The sequence below is a fragment of the Schistocerca nitens genome, chromosome 11 (assembly GCF_023898315.1).
Source record: "Schistocerca nitens isolate TAMUIC-IGC-003100 chromosome 11, iqSchNite1.1, whole genome shotgun sequence".
Lineage (NCBI taxonomy): Eukaryota > Metazoa > Arthropoda > Insecta > Orthoptera > Acrididae > Schistocerca > Schistocerca nitens.
In genome coordinates this window covers 153264468-153281538 of record NC_064624.1, presented here as the reverse complement: position 1 = coordinate 153281538, position 17071 = coordinate 153264468, and the positions used below count along the sequence as shown (strand labels likewise).

The 17071-nt window shown below is 38.4% G+C and overlaps 1 protein-coding gene across 1 annotated transcript in view; it reads right to left on the bottom strand.

The window, feature by feature from the left end:
* The window catches only part of LOC126213181 (DEAD-box helicase Dbp80-like), a 154002-nt gene that overhangs the window by 73802 nt on the left and 63129 nt on the right, over positions 1–17071 (bottom strand). The window lies entirely within an intron of this gene.

Here is a 17071-nt window from a genome sequence, read left to right as displayed (position 1 = left end):
AACTAGTTTGTTGCACATATTTGGATCTGGTTCACGGTACATTCACTAACAGTAAACCTTAGCAAAACCCACTACATCCAGCTCCATTCTAATGACAAAAGAGCGTGAGACTTTGTTATTGCGAACAGACGTCAGTAGATGCAGAGGGATATTGCTCAAAACTCTTATGCAGCAGGTTTAGTTGGGAACCTCACATCCTCCCTGTCTTGAAAGGGCTTCACTCAGCATTTGCCATCAGAATAACTCACAATATTGCAGGGAGCAGTATCTCAAAATCTGCATATTTAGGTCATTTCCATGCAATAAGTAAGTGCTAGGATATCTTGTTAATGTTCTGTTTTAATCTTGTCTTAAGTATAATAAAGTCTGAGAAAGTATTGATTGTACTCTGTTCTTTGAATGATCAAACCTGCACTGGCTTATTAATACTTATCAAATTACGTATGCAAAGAAAAATTTACAAACTTATTAACTCACAGGAAATTAACTTAGGACTTTACAAATAAAGAAATCGAATATCACAATTTGTAATGAAGCCCGATACCAAGAATTTTAATTGAAGCAAATTTATCTCATAACACCAATTCATCATCCCTACCCAACTGCTACAATACTTGCCAGAAAGGCATAAAGCAGGTGGCAGTGTTGCTGCCCTGAGGCAGAGCACACAGAAGAATACTTCATATTGTAGACTTTGTAAATGGGTGGATTAGTAGAAGGCTACACAAGGAAAACCACAATAGAATTTACCATGTATTTCACAAGTGAGATCTTTAGCAATGCAGTTGTAGCTGGCTAGTGCACTGTATCAATACAGTGATGTAATTCCTGCATGACTGCCTATTAAAACTTAGCAACCAAGTACAACTATTATTCAGGCCACAACAGTACATTCAAAAGACCACAACAGTGTATAGCTCGAGCCCCGACTGTCAACACATGAACCACCTATCGCTCAAAAACTGAACTTATTTCGTATGAGAACAATGTACAGATTTCTTGCTAGCTGCCCTTTCACAGGTGCTGCCTTCTACTGTCAGTTTCTTGAATTACTTTGAAAGGAAAACACTGCACACGTGAGAGAAGTTATAAATGTTTGAGTCAATGCCCGTTTTCATATTCTTAAATCTTGTCTGTGATACTTGTTAGGTTTTGCAGTTTGCTGTTATTCTGATACAAATATGTCACATCTGTAGAGTGACCAAGAAATTTACGAAGCTCAAGAGGAAGAATTCAATGATTCTGGGTCGGCAGGAGGACTACCTCATTGGGATCAGGCTGGACAAAATTCGTACCTAGGTATGCTGCAGTCTGTTACAATTTTTTGTCGCTAATAGTGTTAATACAGATACTGCTGCTATAATTCTATTTGTTTTATTGGTCTTAAATAATGTTTTTTTACAGGCAAATCTATTGACAAAGCATCCAACAAGGGTTTCAAAGACTTGTTCCAAGAAGACAAGACAATTCACTCGCCAAACAAGCAGGGAAAAAACTAAATGGTATCACCCTGAATGCAACATACCTCTCTGCACGCCAGAATGCTTCAGCTTTATCCACACAAAAGCCAATTGTGCATAAAATTGGAGAACTCACTTCAAACCTTTTTGGCAGCAAGGAGGGGGGGGGGGGGGGGGGGGCAGGGAGGCAATAATTGTATTTTTTGACATCATCATAAAATTTTTAATCTATCAATGAACTACGATAAATATAAAAAATAATCGCCAGAGCTTGTCTTTTTTTTGGCTACATTATTGTTTACAACAGATCGAACACAAATGTGCCAGTAATGATTTAAATGACAGCACAAATGCCTGGTTTTCTCAGGCCAAATTTTTCTATGTGGCTGGACCTCAAAGTATTGATGTTAGAATGTAGGCTTTCATAGCCAATGTTTACTTCAGTCAAAACGTCCATATCAAGAGGCCACGAATGATACACTTAACTTTTCCCTCACATTTTGCCTCTGACTGCGAGAGAGATCTTCAGAAGGTAAATAGGAAGTGCAGTAAAGTCTTGAGGGCGATGCTGAAATTTAGAGGGCCACATAGAGGCCTCCATCATCTGTCACATAATGACAATTGCGTGATTATCTCTGGCTGAAACCATCGTTTTCAATTAAAGCACTCTATCCTCATTCTATTGGCACAAAATTGACACCCACATCTGATCTGACTTGATGTCTTCTACTTTTCTATTAAAATTATTATGTCAGTTAATTTCTATGTCCGCCTATATGCACACATGATAATGCACTGTCTTTGCTAAAATGCCTGTCTCACTGCATTTTATTTTGTCGTTTCTATCTCAGACAATAGACTATTTGTCACGAAGTCCCAGAGCAGGTTCCTTTTGTGATCAACTAACCGGGTGTTAACACTGTCCATGTTGCCAATGTATACCTGCCCAAAGCTACATCAAATTTTTTAAACCCCAGGTGTCATTAGTCAATGCCATCCATCTTTTGTCGTTCTTAAGTATTCTTTCATCTCCAAGGTGGTTCTGAAAATAATTTCAACTCCATAATGGCCAACACTTTCCTGTTCCAATCTTGTTAAAAAAAATGGGAGAAAAACTTTCCCAGATGATGGCTGCTGTTGCTTATTAGTCCTGGCTTCCACTCTTCGTGGACAGTGTGTTCAATAAAAAAAAATGGTTCAAATGGTTCTGAGCACTATGGGACTTAACATCTGTGGTCATCAGTCCCCTAGAACTTAAAACTACTTAAACCTAACTAACCTAAGGACATCACACACGTCCATGCCCGAGGCAGGATTCGAACCTGCGACCGTAGCAGTCACGCGGTTCCGGACTGCGCGCCTAGAACCGCGAGACCACCGCGGCCGGCAGTGTGTTCAATCCGTCTCGTTACTTGAGTGACAATTGTTCTGAAAAGCTAATCTTATAAGTAAACTGGCTCTTAAATTTTATTAGAGATGTCTGCCGAGGTTGGATTTCTTATGGAGGTTTCGACCAGAGCCTGTAGCTATACAGTGCACCTCGTAGCTTGAAGTCCCATGCACTCATTTGATCACGGCTACATCAATGCTCTCCTTCTCCATCGTAAGTTGAATTTCTGTATTGATATTGTTGAAATGTCCAAGTGATATTGTTGAAATGTCCAAGAAAATACCCAAACACATCTTCACCCTGTGTCCACAGCACAAGTATGAAACCAGAATTTCCCTATATATTGTGCTAGCTGTCAGTGTATGACCCGTAAGATTGCAACTGCAGTGTCGTCTGCTTCCTGTAACAGCTGACGATGTATGTCAACACACAGTAACCCAAGTTCCATAAACTGGTATCTGTTTCAAACCCGTAAACATGTCAAATTTCGTGCCCATGATCTACATTTTGCAGACAGCATTGGTTTTCTGTTATCATTTGAAGAAAACTGCTGCAGAATCGCATCGAATGCTTGTCGAAGCTTTCAGCAAACATGTTCTACAGAAAACGCAGTGTTTCAAGTGGTTCAAGAAATTCAGAAGTGGTGATTTTGACGTGAGAAATGAGCGCAGAAGACCATAATAAAGTTTGAAGACAACGAATTGCACGTCTTATCGGATGAAGATGATACTCAAACTCAACATGAACCTGTGGAGCAATTCATTGTGATGCAGAAAGCTGTTTCTCTTCAGTTAAAAGCTGTGGGAAAGGTGCAGAAAGTGGGAAAATGGGTTCCACATCAACTGAATGAAAGACAGCAAGCAAATCAAAAAACCATTTGTGAAATGCTGCTCGCCAGATACAAATGAAAGTAGTTTCTCCATCGAAGAGTGACAGGTGATGAAAAATGGATATATTTACAGAACCCTAAGTGTCGATAATCATGGGTGACTCCAGGCAAACTATCAACATCCACTGCAAGACCAAATCGTTTTGGAAAGAAGACACTGCTCTGTGTTCAGTAGAATCAGAAGGGTGTCATCTATTACGAGGTGCTAAAACCTGGTGAAACCATTAACACTGATCGCTACTAACAGCAAATGACCAATTTAAATCTAGCATTATGTGAAAAATGACCAGAATATGAAAAAAGGCAACACAAAGTCATATTGCTCCAGGATAACGCCCCATTACACACAGCAAAACGAGTCAGGGGAATGACTGAGGCATTCAGTTGGGAAATACTAGGACATGCGTCTTATTCTCTGGACTTGGCTCCTTCTGATTATCATCTATTTGCATCACTGGGACACACTCTCTGAACAATGCTTCAATTTGTATGACAATGTACAAAAATGGCTCGCTGACTGGTTCGCTTCAAAAGAAGAACATTTTTGGTGTGGCATTCATCACCTACCTGAGAGATGGGAGAAATACATACATAGCAAAGGAAATTATTTTGAATAAAATATTGTTTATCAGTTTCAAACAACAGATGTGTAATTATTGCAACCAAATTCCGGTTTCATACTTGCACACCTGGTATACACACAGCGGCGCCACTTCGCTATTCTTTTATTGACTGTCAGTAGTGTCCACAAACAAACTGGCAACAGCTGGTAAGGGTCTGCCTGTGGCCACATCATCAATTTGGTCATCATGCTAATTGCTGTAGTTTGTAATGGGAGTGCCTAAATAAAGCTATTATAGGAGTCAGAAAAAATATCTGCTATGTATGAAGTAGCTTCGTTCACAGTAACCATCATAAACATATTTTTCAATAGAACTCTCAGTTTTAACAAGGTACAGCTGCACCAATGAGGTCAGATATCTGTCCATCTCATGTGGGAGACTACAGCACTCTCAATTGACCACAAAGGAACCTACGGCTTGTGCACTTTTTGTAAGCCATACATGCTAGGCATGTAAGATTCTGTTCTGCAGAGTTCTTTCTCGTCCAAAGAGAAATAACACACTTATAACAATTGACTGGTAACTTAAGACTTTCATTCTAGGACATTTCAGAAGCTTCTTACAAATTGTCAGATCCAAATCATTATTAATCTTCTTATGATCATCTTTCTTCTCGTTACTTTTTTCAGCCGCAAGGACAATGATATTATCCACATCGATAACCTTCAGCAATGAATTTTACGAGCAAATTAATGAGGTGTATATGGGCAGCCCTTCTACTCCAGCTGTTGTGAAATTGTTTATAGACTTTTCCAACAGGCGCTGCAGACAGCCAATGAAGGACCATCTAATTAGTACTGCTGTGTGTGTGACAGTTTTGTAGTTTGAGCACATGGTGACAAAATTCCATACAGTTGCAGGCAAGTACAAAAAGAATTGCCGCCTGGGACATACTGACAAATAGGCTGTAGCAGAACATTTCTTCACAGAGAGGACATGGAGATTCACAAACACCATAATACTTTCAGCATAAAGTAAGAAGTAAGGGGGCATTAAGTTAGATAAAACATAGATATTAACTTTGTGCCGCTAGAATGAGGAGTGATTACTTTTATTGGGAAAGATGTCACCAACCAGAGACAGACAAGCAACTGGCAACAAGTGACAAATGGTGTTGCCCTCTATGCAGTTCTATAAATTCAGGCCCTGCCTCCTCCCCTCCTCCCACCAAGTCCTCATTGCAGTTGCCCTTTTTTACCTCCACAGATGCAGGCAGTCAGATGAAACATTACGGAATAGTTTTACATAACCATCAGGGCCTAGACGTTTTAACTGAAATATCTTAATGTTTTCACAGTTTCTCTTTTTCACTGCACACTGTTATGTTCAGCATAAAATGTGCTTCCTGAAACATTAATAATAATAATAATAATAATAATAATAATAATGAAAGAATATGCCTCCGGTATGTTCTGCCAGTTGTAAAACGTGACGAAAAGAACAAACCACTAATAGGGCTAAATCCCCTTTTAGTGTGATTAGTTGGTTCAGGACAGAACTAATGAAGCCTCGGACAAGCGCTGTCACGGTCGGGGACGACGCTTGAACCCTATGCCCGTCCACAATGGTAAAGACACTGCTAGCCACACAGAAAATGATTTAAATCCAAATAGAGGTGTTTTGCAGGATATGCTTCCTGCAACCACCCTAGAAGGAAAACAAAGACAGAGGATGAGATGGTCAGATGAAGTTAACCGACACCTCATGTTCTGTTATTACCAAGCAACAAACTTAGGAACCAAAACAACTGGATACAGATCACAAGTATACACAAAATTTATTACCAGATACCCAGAATTAAAATTTTTAACAGAACAACGACTAGCTAATCAGATCCGTGTAATAATAAAAAATAACGGGATACCCCAGTCACAATTAGAAAACATCAAACAAAAAGTACGACAAATACTGGAACAAAATAATGTGCAATCAGAAGAAGAAGAAGAAGAAGAAGAAGAAGAAGAAAACACAGTAATGGACTCAAACATCCCAGAGCAAACACACAAAGAACAACACGCATCAATTAAACAATCAGAGGAAAATGAAATCTTAAGACTGCCACCAGAACAAGCACAAACAGAACACGAAGTGACACACATGTTAGATATAGAAGAAAAATTTCAGCTAACATATATAGAATACAAAGACACAATTGCAGACATTAGACCATTCTTGCATAGACTACCAAATAATCCACAAGTCGAAACAAAAATAACAACTATGAACATGATCATGCACAACAAAATAAATGAAAATACAACTATGGAAGAGTTACAACTACTGGTTTATATAGGAGCACTCACTACACTAGGCAGAGATCAGAACCAACCAACATACAGAAGAAACCCACAAAACCAGCATGGCAACACAGGCTACAGATCAGAATAGAAAAACTGAGAAAAGACATCGGACAGCTAACACAATTTATAAGAAATGAAATATCAGACAAAAAAGGAAAAAGGTTAGGTAAAATCTCACAACAAGAAGCGATAGAGCAATTAGATGAAAAGAAGCAGAAATTGCAAGCATTGGCCAAACGACTTAGAAGATACAAAAAAAGTGAAAATAGAAGGAAACAAAGCAAACATTCAACACAAACCAGAAGAAATTTTACCAGACAATAGGTAACACACACATTAAAATAGACAATCCACAAAACATAACAGACATGGAACACTTCTGGAGCAACATATGGTCAAACCCGGTACAACATAACAGGCATGCATGGTGGATACAAGCAGAAACAGGCACATACAAGATGATACCACAAATGCCTGAAGTGATAATTTTGCAACATGAAGTCACCCGAGCAATTAATTTTACTCACAATTGGAAAGCCCCTGGAAAAGATAAAATATCAAATTTCTGGCTAAAGAAGTTCACCTCAACACATTCACATCTAACTAAATTATTTAACATATATCTAAAAACAAAGATGATGTGACTTACCAAACGAAAGCACTGGCAGGTCGATAGACACACAAACAAACACAAACATACACACAAAATTCAAGCTTTCGCAACCAACGGTTGCTTCATCAGGAAAGAGGGAAGGAGAGGGAAAAACGAAAGGATGTGGGATTTAAGGGAGAGGGTAAGGAGTCATTCCAATTCCGGGAGCGGAAAGACTTACCTTAGGGGGAAAAAAGGACAGGTATACACTCACACACACACCCATATCCATCTGCATATACACAGACACAAGCAGACATTTATTTAACAGTTACATTGCAGACACACACACATTCCATGATACACTTACACATGGAATAACTTATCTGAAACCTAAAGATCAAGCAGACACAGTAAACCCAGCTAAATATCGCCCATAACATGCCTACCAACAATATACAAAATATTAACTTCAGTCATTACACAGAAATTAATGACACATACAACACAGAACAAAATTATAAATGAAGAACAAAAAGGCTGTTGCAAAGGAGCACGAGGATGCAAAGAGCAACTGATAACAGATGCAGAGGTGACATATCAAGCTAAAACTAAACAAAGGTCGCTACACTACGCATACATTGATTACCGAAAAGCTTTTGATAGTGTACCCCACTCATAGTTACTACAAATATTGGAAATATACAAAGTAGATCCTACATTGACACAGTTCCTAAACATAGTAATGAAAAATTGGAAAAACCACACTTAATATCCAAACAAATTCAAATAATATAACATCACAGCCAATACAGATTAAGCGTGGAATATACCAAGGAGACTCATTAAGTCCTTTCTGGTTCTGCCTTGCTCTGAACCCACTATCCAACATGCTAAATAATACAAATTATGGATACAATATTACTGGAACATACCAACACAAAATCACACATTTGCTATACATGGATGATCTAAAACTACTGGCAGCAACAAATCAACAACTCAACCAATTACTAACGATAACAGAAGTATTCAGCAATGATATAAATATGGCTTTTGGAAGAGACAAATGTAAGAAAAATAGCATAGTCAAGGGAAAACACACTAAACAAGAAGATTACATATTGGATAACCACAGCGACTGCATAGAAGCGATGGAAAAAACAGATGCCTATAAATATCTAGGATACAGACAAAAAATAGGAATAGATAATACAAATATTAAAGAAGAACTAGAAGAAAAATATAGACAAAGACTAACAAAAATACTGAAAACAGAATTGTCAGCAAGAAACAAGACAAAAGCTATAAATCCCTATGCTATACCGATATTGACCGACTCATTTGGAGTAGTGAAATGGAGTAACACAGACCTAGAAGCACTCAATACACTTACACGATCACAATGCCACAAATATAGAATACATCACATACATTCAGCAACAGAAAGATTCACTTTAAGCAGAAAGGAAGGAGGAAGGGGATTTATCGAGATAAGAAACCTACATTATGGACAGGTAGACAATTTAAGAAAATTCTTTCTAGAACGAGCAGAAACTAGCAAAATACGCAAAGCAATCACTCATATAAATACATCAGCTACACCATTGCAATTTCATAACCACTTCTACAACCCTTTAGATCACATAACATCAACAGATACAAAGAAAGTAAATTGAAAAAAGAAAACAATACATGGCAAGCACCCGTATCATCTCACATCGATCAAGACCAGGGTGTATACGGGGACAAGGAAAAAAAATTCCCGGATTTCTCCCGGATATCCCGTTTAAAAAATATGCTTTTTCCCGGGCGAAAATACACTTTTTCTGTCCTAAGTGACAGTAGGTTTTCCGTAGATTTTCCCTCGGAACTGTAAAACTTATCAATCCTTTGAATGGTTAACGTTTTATTAATCGCGTAGAACTTCCCGGGGGAAAAAAAAAAGGAAAGACTGTGCAGAGAATTTTTGGAGAGACTTTTTTTTAAAAAAAAAAGGAGAGAAGTTTTGGAAAGACCTTTAATTTGCAGCAACATATACGATGCATAATTTCGTATTACGAAAGTATAAATTCGAATTGCACCAAACACAGCGCGTTAGTTTCCGGAGCGTTGCGACCGGGGTTGCGATGTCCTTTTGTAAGCGAGTCATCTCTCAAGCCACGAGTTCTCGCCAGCCGATGACAGCAGCTATTCAGAGCATGGAACACGTGTTATAGTCAGCCAATAGCAAGATCACTGGTTACACGCAAGAGGAAAAGTTAACGGTTTACATTAATGTACACAGTACCGTATATCTACAAGAAAAGCTAAGCTTTCACATATAATATTGGTCTCTGAGATTGACACGCTACATTAGAAGCTAAGCTTTCACATGTAATATTGATCTTTTTTGCGTGTGTTATACTTTAAGATACATCACACAAATGTGCCAGTAAATTTAAAATCATGACATAAATGCCTAGGCTCGAAATTCTTGTAAGTGGCTGGTCCTCAAACTGTTCAGTTTCGAACGCTCTGTGATTTAGATATCCATCCCACTTTCTCACACGAAACATAATTCATCTTGCGTAAAAAGAAATTTACTTTGAAAGTAACGCTTTTCTAACCACCGTTCGCAATACTGTTAGAAATAGGTTCGATTTACCAGTTGCCAGAGAACGCCAGAAAACCCATTATTGTGCATCTGCAACTGCAGTGGTGTAGGGAAGCCCGCATGTTCGTGTGTATAAACCACTAAGAGCTTACATTACACCATAAAAGAAACAGGGCATCAGAGGATACTCCGAAGAGCATCGAAATTTCGTAAACCATACTAAAATGCATAATTCGGCTTGAAGTGCAAATTGGCTTTTTCCAGATTCACAATGAAGTAGGTTCCATCTGATATTCGGCTTTTCAGTGTGGTTCTTTATTATGGCATAATGCCATACATGGCAGAAGATGATAACGTGCACTTGAAATTCATCGAACAGTTGGAACTAGCCAATAATGTAGAATGAAACACTTCGTTTCAAATAAAATGATTGCCTCAGCGGAATTTCTTTAGCAAACTTGCAAAAATAACTTCATTCTTCTGCAAGGCGATTAATGCTTGCCCGCTACTAACTTGGAAAGAAAATAAAATCAGAAAACTGAAATTAATAATATATTTTTGCCCTCCGTAATTATCTGAATGTATTTTAATTCACTTGATAGCTCCCGGCCACATAAATCCGTTTTGTTTTCATTTGACGTGGGAGCTGTACACAAAGAGAAGCGGCGAAATCACTTAACGTAAGCACGGGTCACGTGGAGACTAACCCCCTCCCCACTACAACTCAGACAACTCTGTGCAAGAGCGAATCTGGCAGCTAGGGCGCGCCAGAAAAAATTTTCTCGTTGCATCTGGTTGCATGCTGCTACTACCGATACAGCTAACAGCCAAACTTCAAGTAGCAGGAGGAGGGACTGCTTATTAGAGTTGTGGCGATTCGTGAATGAGTCGTTCATTTGAACGACTCTAAATAAAGAATCGTAAGAATCGAGATACGGACGAATCGTCGTTCAAAAGAATCGCAAAAGCGATTGCGTGTTTCCGAGTCGTGATGATTCCAAGTTCCAACGATTCATCGATTCTTAGTACGCTATGCTTCGAAGGCAACTTCCGATTCACGCCGAGTCGTGCCGAATGATGACGACCGCCAGATGGCAGTCAAGTGGAGGATGCGTGTGAACAAAGGAAGCTCGGAACGAAAAAACGAAGTTCGTGGGCCGTAATATTACTGTGAAAACCAAGCTCAAGCTGACACTTGGCGGTGGCTGATGGGAACGAGCGTAAAGGCATTTCCCATTTACGTCAGCTTACTTTGCGGGAGTAATACACGAACTAGTGATGACAGGAACGATATACAGCGAGTACACAGCTCCCAATACACACGATTAAAATCAAGAAATCCAAGTACGATGAATAAATGCGTACCTCTTATATGTTGCAGATGCAATGCAAAACACACACACCTTCTTTACACACGAGCAATAGGATTTGGATTATGTATTGTTGTTGTGGTCTTCAGTCCTGAGACTGGTTTGATGCAGCTCTCCATGCTACTCTATCCTGTGCAAGCTTCATCTCCCAGTACCTACTGCAACCTACATCCTTCTGAATCTGCTTAGTGTATTCATCTCTTGGTCTCCCTCTACGATTTTTACCCTCCACGCTGCCCTCTAATACGAAATTGGTGATCCCTTGATGCCTCAGAACATGTCCTACCAACCGATCCCGTCTTCTGGTCAAGTTGTGCCACAAACTTCTCTTCTCCCCAATCCTATTCAGTACTTCCTCATTAGTTATGTGATCTACCCATATAATCTTCAGCATTCTTCTGTAGCACCACATTTCGAAAGCTTCTATTCTATTCTTGTCCAAACTATTTATCGTCCATGTTTCACTTCCATACATGGCTACACTCCATACAAATACTTTCAGAAATGACTTCCTGACACTTAAATCTATACTCGATGTTAACAAATTTCTCTTCTTCAGAAACGCTTTCCTTGCTATTGCCAGTCTACATTTTATATCCTCTCCACTTCGACCATCATCAGTTATTTTGCTCCCCAAATAGCAAAACTCCTTTACTACTTTAAGTGTCTCATTTCCTAATCTAATTCCCTCAGCATCACCCGACTTAATTCGACTACATTCCATTATCCTCGTTTTGCTTTTGTTGATATTCATCTTATATCCTGCTTTCAAGACACTGTCCATTCCGTTCAACTGCTCTTCCAAGTCCTTTGCTGTCTCTGACAGAATTACAATGTCATCGGCGAACCTCAAAGTTTTTATTTCTTCTCCATGGATTTTAATACCTACTCCGAATTTTTCTTTTGTTTCCTTTACTGCTTGCTCAATATACAGATTGAATAACATCGGGGAGAGGCTACAACCCTGTCTCACTCCTTTCCCAACCTTTCATGCCCCTCGACTCATAACTGCCATCTGGTTTCTGTACAAATTGTAAATAGCCTTTCGCTCCCTGTATTTTATCCCTGCCACCTTTAGAATTTGAAAGAGAGTATGCCAGTCAACATTGTCAAAAGCTTTCTCTAAGTCTACAAATGCTAGAAACGTAGGTTTGCCTTTCCTTAATCTTTCTTCTAAGATAAGTCGTAAGGTCAGTATTGCCCCACGTGTTCCAGTGTTTCTACGGAATCCAAACTGAGATTATGTATTATATATCGCGTATCTCGAAAACGGCCCTAACGATTTGAATGAAATTTTGTATTTAGACTTGTTTTGCTTCTTGAGTTCACCTACATAGTTCCATTCTTTCGTAAAAAGTCAATTTTACAGTACATATATCCTACATAGTTCCATTCGTAAAAGCCCAATTTTATATTATAAAAACGCTATTTCACATGTTCTTATAACGCCATCTCGTAAAACTTTGTTAGTACGCATTGAATGTAGTTAAGGTTTTGGTTTTTATCTTTATCTGTATATAGGTGTCTTTCCTTACAGCACGCGATTTTTACAAAAGAATTTTTTAAATAAAAACGCGAATTTCGTGTTTCTTGGGAACGGCTTTAACAGTTTGGATAGAATTTTACATTTAGATAAAGATTTTGATTTTTAAGTTTATCTATATTGGTGTGTTTCCTGAAAAAACTCAATTTTACACAATAAGTATTTTATATCACAATTTCGTAAATCTTTGTTACTATTGGATGTTACAGTAGAGGTGTATCAAAATTTTGTGAGATGGCGGTATAACATTATCCGATTACGAAGACGTTGGACTTAACTGTACATCCAATAGTAACAATCATCCTAGATATGTTTTAGGTTAGACATGGTTTCCTCTGATCGCTGGTATCTCGGAAATGAAAATTTATATTTATTTAACTGTTTGCTTTCAACTTTATTTGAATAGGATGATATGAGCCAAACCACGTCTGCCTCACTGCTAGATTTTGTTACTATAAAACAGACTTCTGTAGTTAGATACGTTCAAGCCACACAACCACACTGGCATACCACGTAATTTTGCACCACCTTTACTGAAATAAAACAATAGATGCAATCAAATGAAACGTGACCTTTCATCAATTAAGGTATTAAACGTATAAATCGAGAATCACACTTGTAACGTCGTATGCATGTTTACTCATAAATAAACTATTTCTGGCATATCTTATCTTGACACAGTTCGATTGTAACCCCATTAACAATTTGACATGTCCTGCCATCTGTGAGTAAGATGTAGAACTTTTTACATTCCGTAAGAATGGTGCCATCGCAGACTAGAATGAATCGTGAAATAATCGTGAACGAATCGTAGGAATCGATTCGCAATGTGAGATTGAATCGTAGGAATCGAATCGGGAAAAAGAATCGTGTTGCCCAACTCTACTGCTTATACGCGAGTCAAATGCGCATGCGCAACAGACCGTTGGCAACTGGTCAAACTAACCTAATATGAACAGTTGTGACGTCATGCTCATAGCAAGCAGTTTTTTGTTACTAAGAATTACAGTCTGCGCCCTACGGCCTTTGACATACTTTTGCTATCTGCAGACGCTTGTGCGTGCACGGTGTTTTGTTGTCGTAAAATGCACATTTCCTTTGCCACTGAAGTTTCATTTTTTCCCCCTAGTTTATATTTTATTGCTGCAGTATCAATTCTGCAGTCGAAATTACAAAAATTTAACTGAAAGCTAAAACAATGAAAAATTCCCGGAATTCCGAAAAATTCCCGGGTTTTTCCCGATTTTCTTCCGGATGAAAAAATTCCCGGGTCGTATACACCCTGAAGACGCATCCAACACATGGCTAAGAAAAGGCAATATATACAGTGAGACGGAAGGATTCATGATTGCAATATAGGATCAAACAATAAACACCAGATATTACAGCAAGCAAATTATTAAAGATCCCAATACCACAACAGATAAATGCAGACTTTGCAAACAACAAATAGAAACAGTAGATCACATCACAAGCGGATGTACAATACTAGCAAATACAGAATACCTCAGAAGACATGACAATGTAGCAAAAATATTCATCAACAACTTGCCATACAACATAAACTAATAAAACAACACGTTCCCACATACAAGTATGCACCACAAAATGTACTGGAGAATGATGAATACAAATTATACTGGAACAGAACCATTATAACAGATAAAACAACAACACATAACAAACCTGACATCATACTCACCAATAAAAAGAAGAAATTAACACAACTAATCGAAATATCCATACCCAATACAACAAATACACATAAGAAAACAGGAGAAAAAATTGAAAAATACGTCCAACTGGCTGAGGAAGTCAAAGACATGTGGCATCAGGATAAAGTTGACATCATACCAATTATACTATCAACTACAGGAGTCATACCACACAATATCCACCAGTACATCAATGCAATACAGCTACATCCAAACATATATATACAACTACAGAAATCCGTAATTATTGATACATGTTCAATTACCCGAAAGTTCCTAAATGCAATATAACATATACCATACAGTTACAAGGAAGTCACGCTTGATCAAGGTCCGCGTCACTTTCCATTTTTAACCAGACATAATGTCTGAGACAGGAAAGAATAACAATAGTAATGTGCGTTCTCTACTTCTCGCAGTATAATGAATAGTTCATTAAATTTTGGGCATGCAGTCGTGCAAATAAAATTTCTTCCACTGATATTTCGTCTGCATATCGTGCAAACATCCTCAGAGTGATTCGCAAGACTGATGACAAGGTGCCAAGCACGGCATCTTGTCGTCAGTGTTGTGATTCACTCTGAGGATGGCTGGACGATACGCGGCCGAAATATAGGTGGAAGAAATTTTATTTACACAGCTGGATGCCCGAAATTTAATGGAATAATAATAATAAAATAATAATAACAACAATAACCTTGTATTGTTAATAGTTATAGCCATTCTTCCTTGGTTGCTACTTCAGTGCTATTTCTTTAATACAAGAATAAATTTTACTCCTCATTGCAACTGAATTTTTACTATCCTTTTTAAAAAGCATTTGTCACCTAATCATATTAGACATAATCGACAGGTATCCTATATAATTACATGAAATGTTTTTGAATAAAAACAATAGCAACAATTGAGTTGCAAAGGAAGGCAAAAATTATTCTCTCCAAGACGAATAGGAATAATGAGCTCGACGGACACAAAGTTCAAAATAAAATTTCAACATCTCTCTTAACCCTTTCATGTCAAAACTGAAATTCAACAGGAAGGTGCACTCTCACCACTCTTCAAATCAGTATGTGAAAAAACGAAATATTAACAAGGCAGCAATTAGAATGTTGGAACCTGCAGTTAAACACCAGATACACACCAATACAACTAAGGAGTGGCTTCCAATAAGTGGGTGAATGGGTTACAGTGGAAATGAGCTAGATATGTAAATTCCACAAGCAAGAACCACAAAATGGAAACAATTTTCATACCACACAAAACATTTGGATCCAAAGAGTGCTTTACCATGGATACGAGGCGTGTCTGGTAAGTAGCACTTCGTTCTACCATTGCCGCAGCACACGTGTCACAGTTCTGCACATTAGCACTCATCTCTGGTTCACTGTCTTTCCACCGACACCATGACAGCTGAATTGTGTTTTGTTTATATCTATTAGTGATCACTCAAATCGTCCAAGGTAATCTCCCAGCCTACTGACTGAAATGCATTCTGTAATACGGCCTTTGAATGCAAAGAATGTTAAGCAAGCTCAAATTCAAGGTCAACTTGTAGAGATTTATGAGAAAAATGTAATGACTGATGCAATGGTGAAAAAGTGGGTGAGACAATTCAATGGTGAATGTTCATGATGAAGCACAGAGTGGGCAGCCTTATGTTGGGCGTGAGTCGTGCCTGGGTAGCTCAGTGGTAGAGCACTTGCCCGCGAAAGGCAAAGGTCCCAAGTTCGAGTCTCGGTCTGGCAAACAGTTTTGATCTGCCAGGAAGTTTCATATCAGCGCATACTCCGCTGCAGAGTGAAAATCTCATTCACAAACTGTGTTCACGTCGGGTCCGAATACATTCATGGACATCCACAAAACAAAGAAACTTTGCTGTGCTTGTGGACATTTCTTAACACAATACAGTAATGAGGGAGAAAAGTTCTTAAACTTAATTGTGACCAGTGACGAAACTTTGGTCTGTCATGTCACTCCAGAATCAGAACAGTCTGAGTGGAGGCACTTGTGACCCCCACAAAAAACAAAAATTCAAAGCAACATTTTTCAGCACAAAAAAATCATGTTCACTGCCTTTTGGGACAGACAGGGCATCCTGCTTGTTGAATGAATCCATCAACACAGTACAATATTGTGAAACATTGAGAAAACCATGGCACACATTTCAAATAAATGGTGTGAAATGCTCCATCGAGGCATTGTGTTGCTTCGTGACAACACACCTCTGGATTCTGCTGCTGTCACTCAAACATTTACTCAACAATTCTGGAATTGGGAACAGTTTGATCACCCACTGTACAGATCCGATCTCACATTTTCTGACAAACTCATTACTGAACTTTAAGCACGATTTTGGAGTAAGGTGCTTTGACAGCAATGACGACTCAAAAAGAACAGTGTTCCTCAGTAGCTGTCTTCACTGGCGTTAGCTTTTTATGAAGAAGACATAGGTACGTTGGTTTCCCATTACGATAAATGTCTGAGCAATGGTGTCAACTATGTAGAAAAATTGATTAAGAAATGCTCTTCCTTGTAAAAATAAATTTTGGTTTGAAAGAAATATTTTTCTGAATCTTTTTTCTCAAAATGGTAC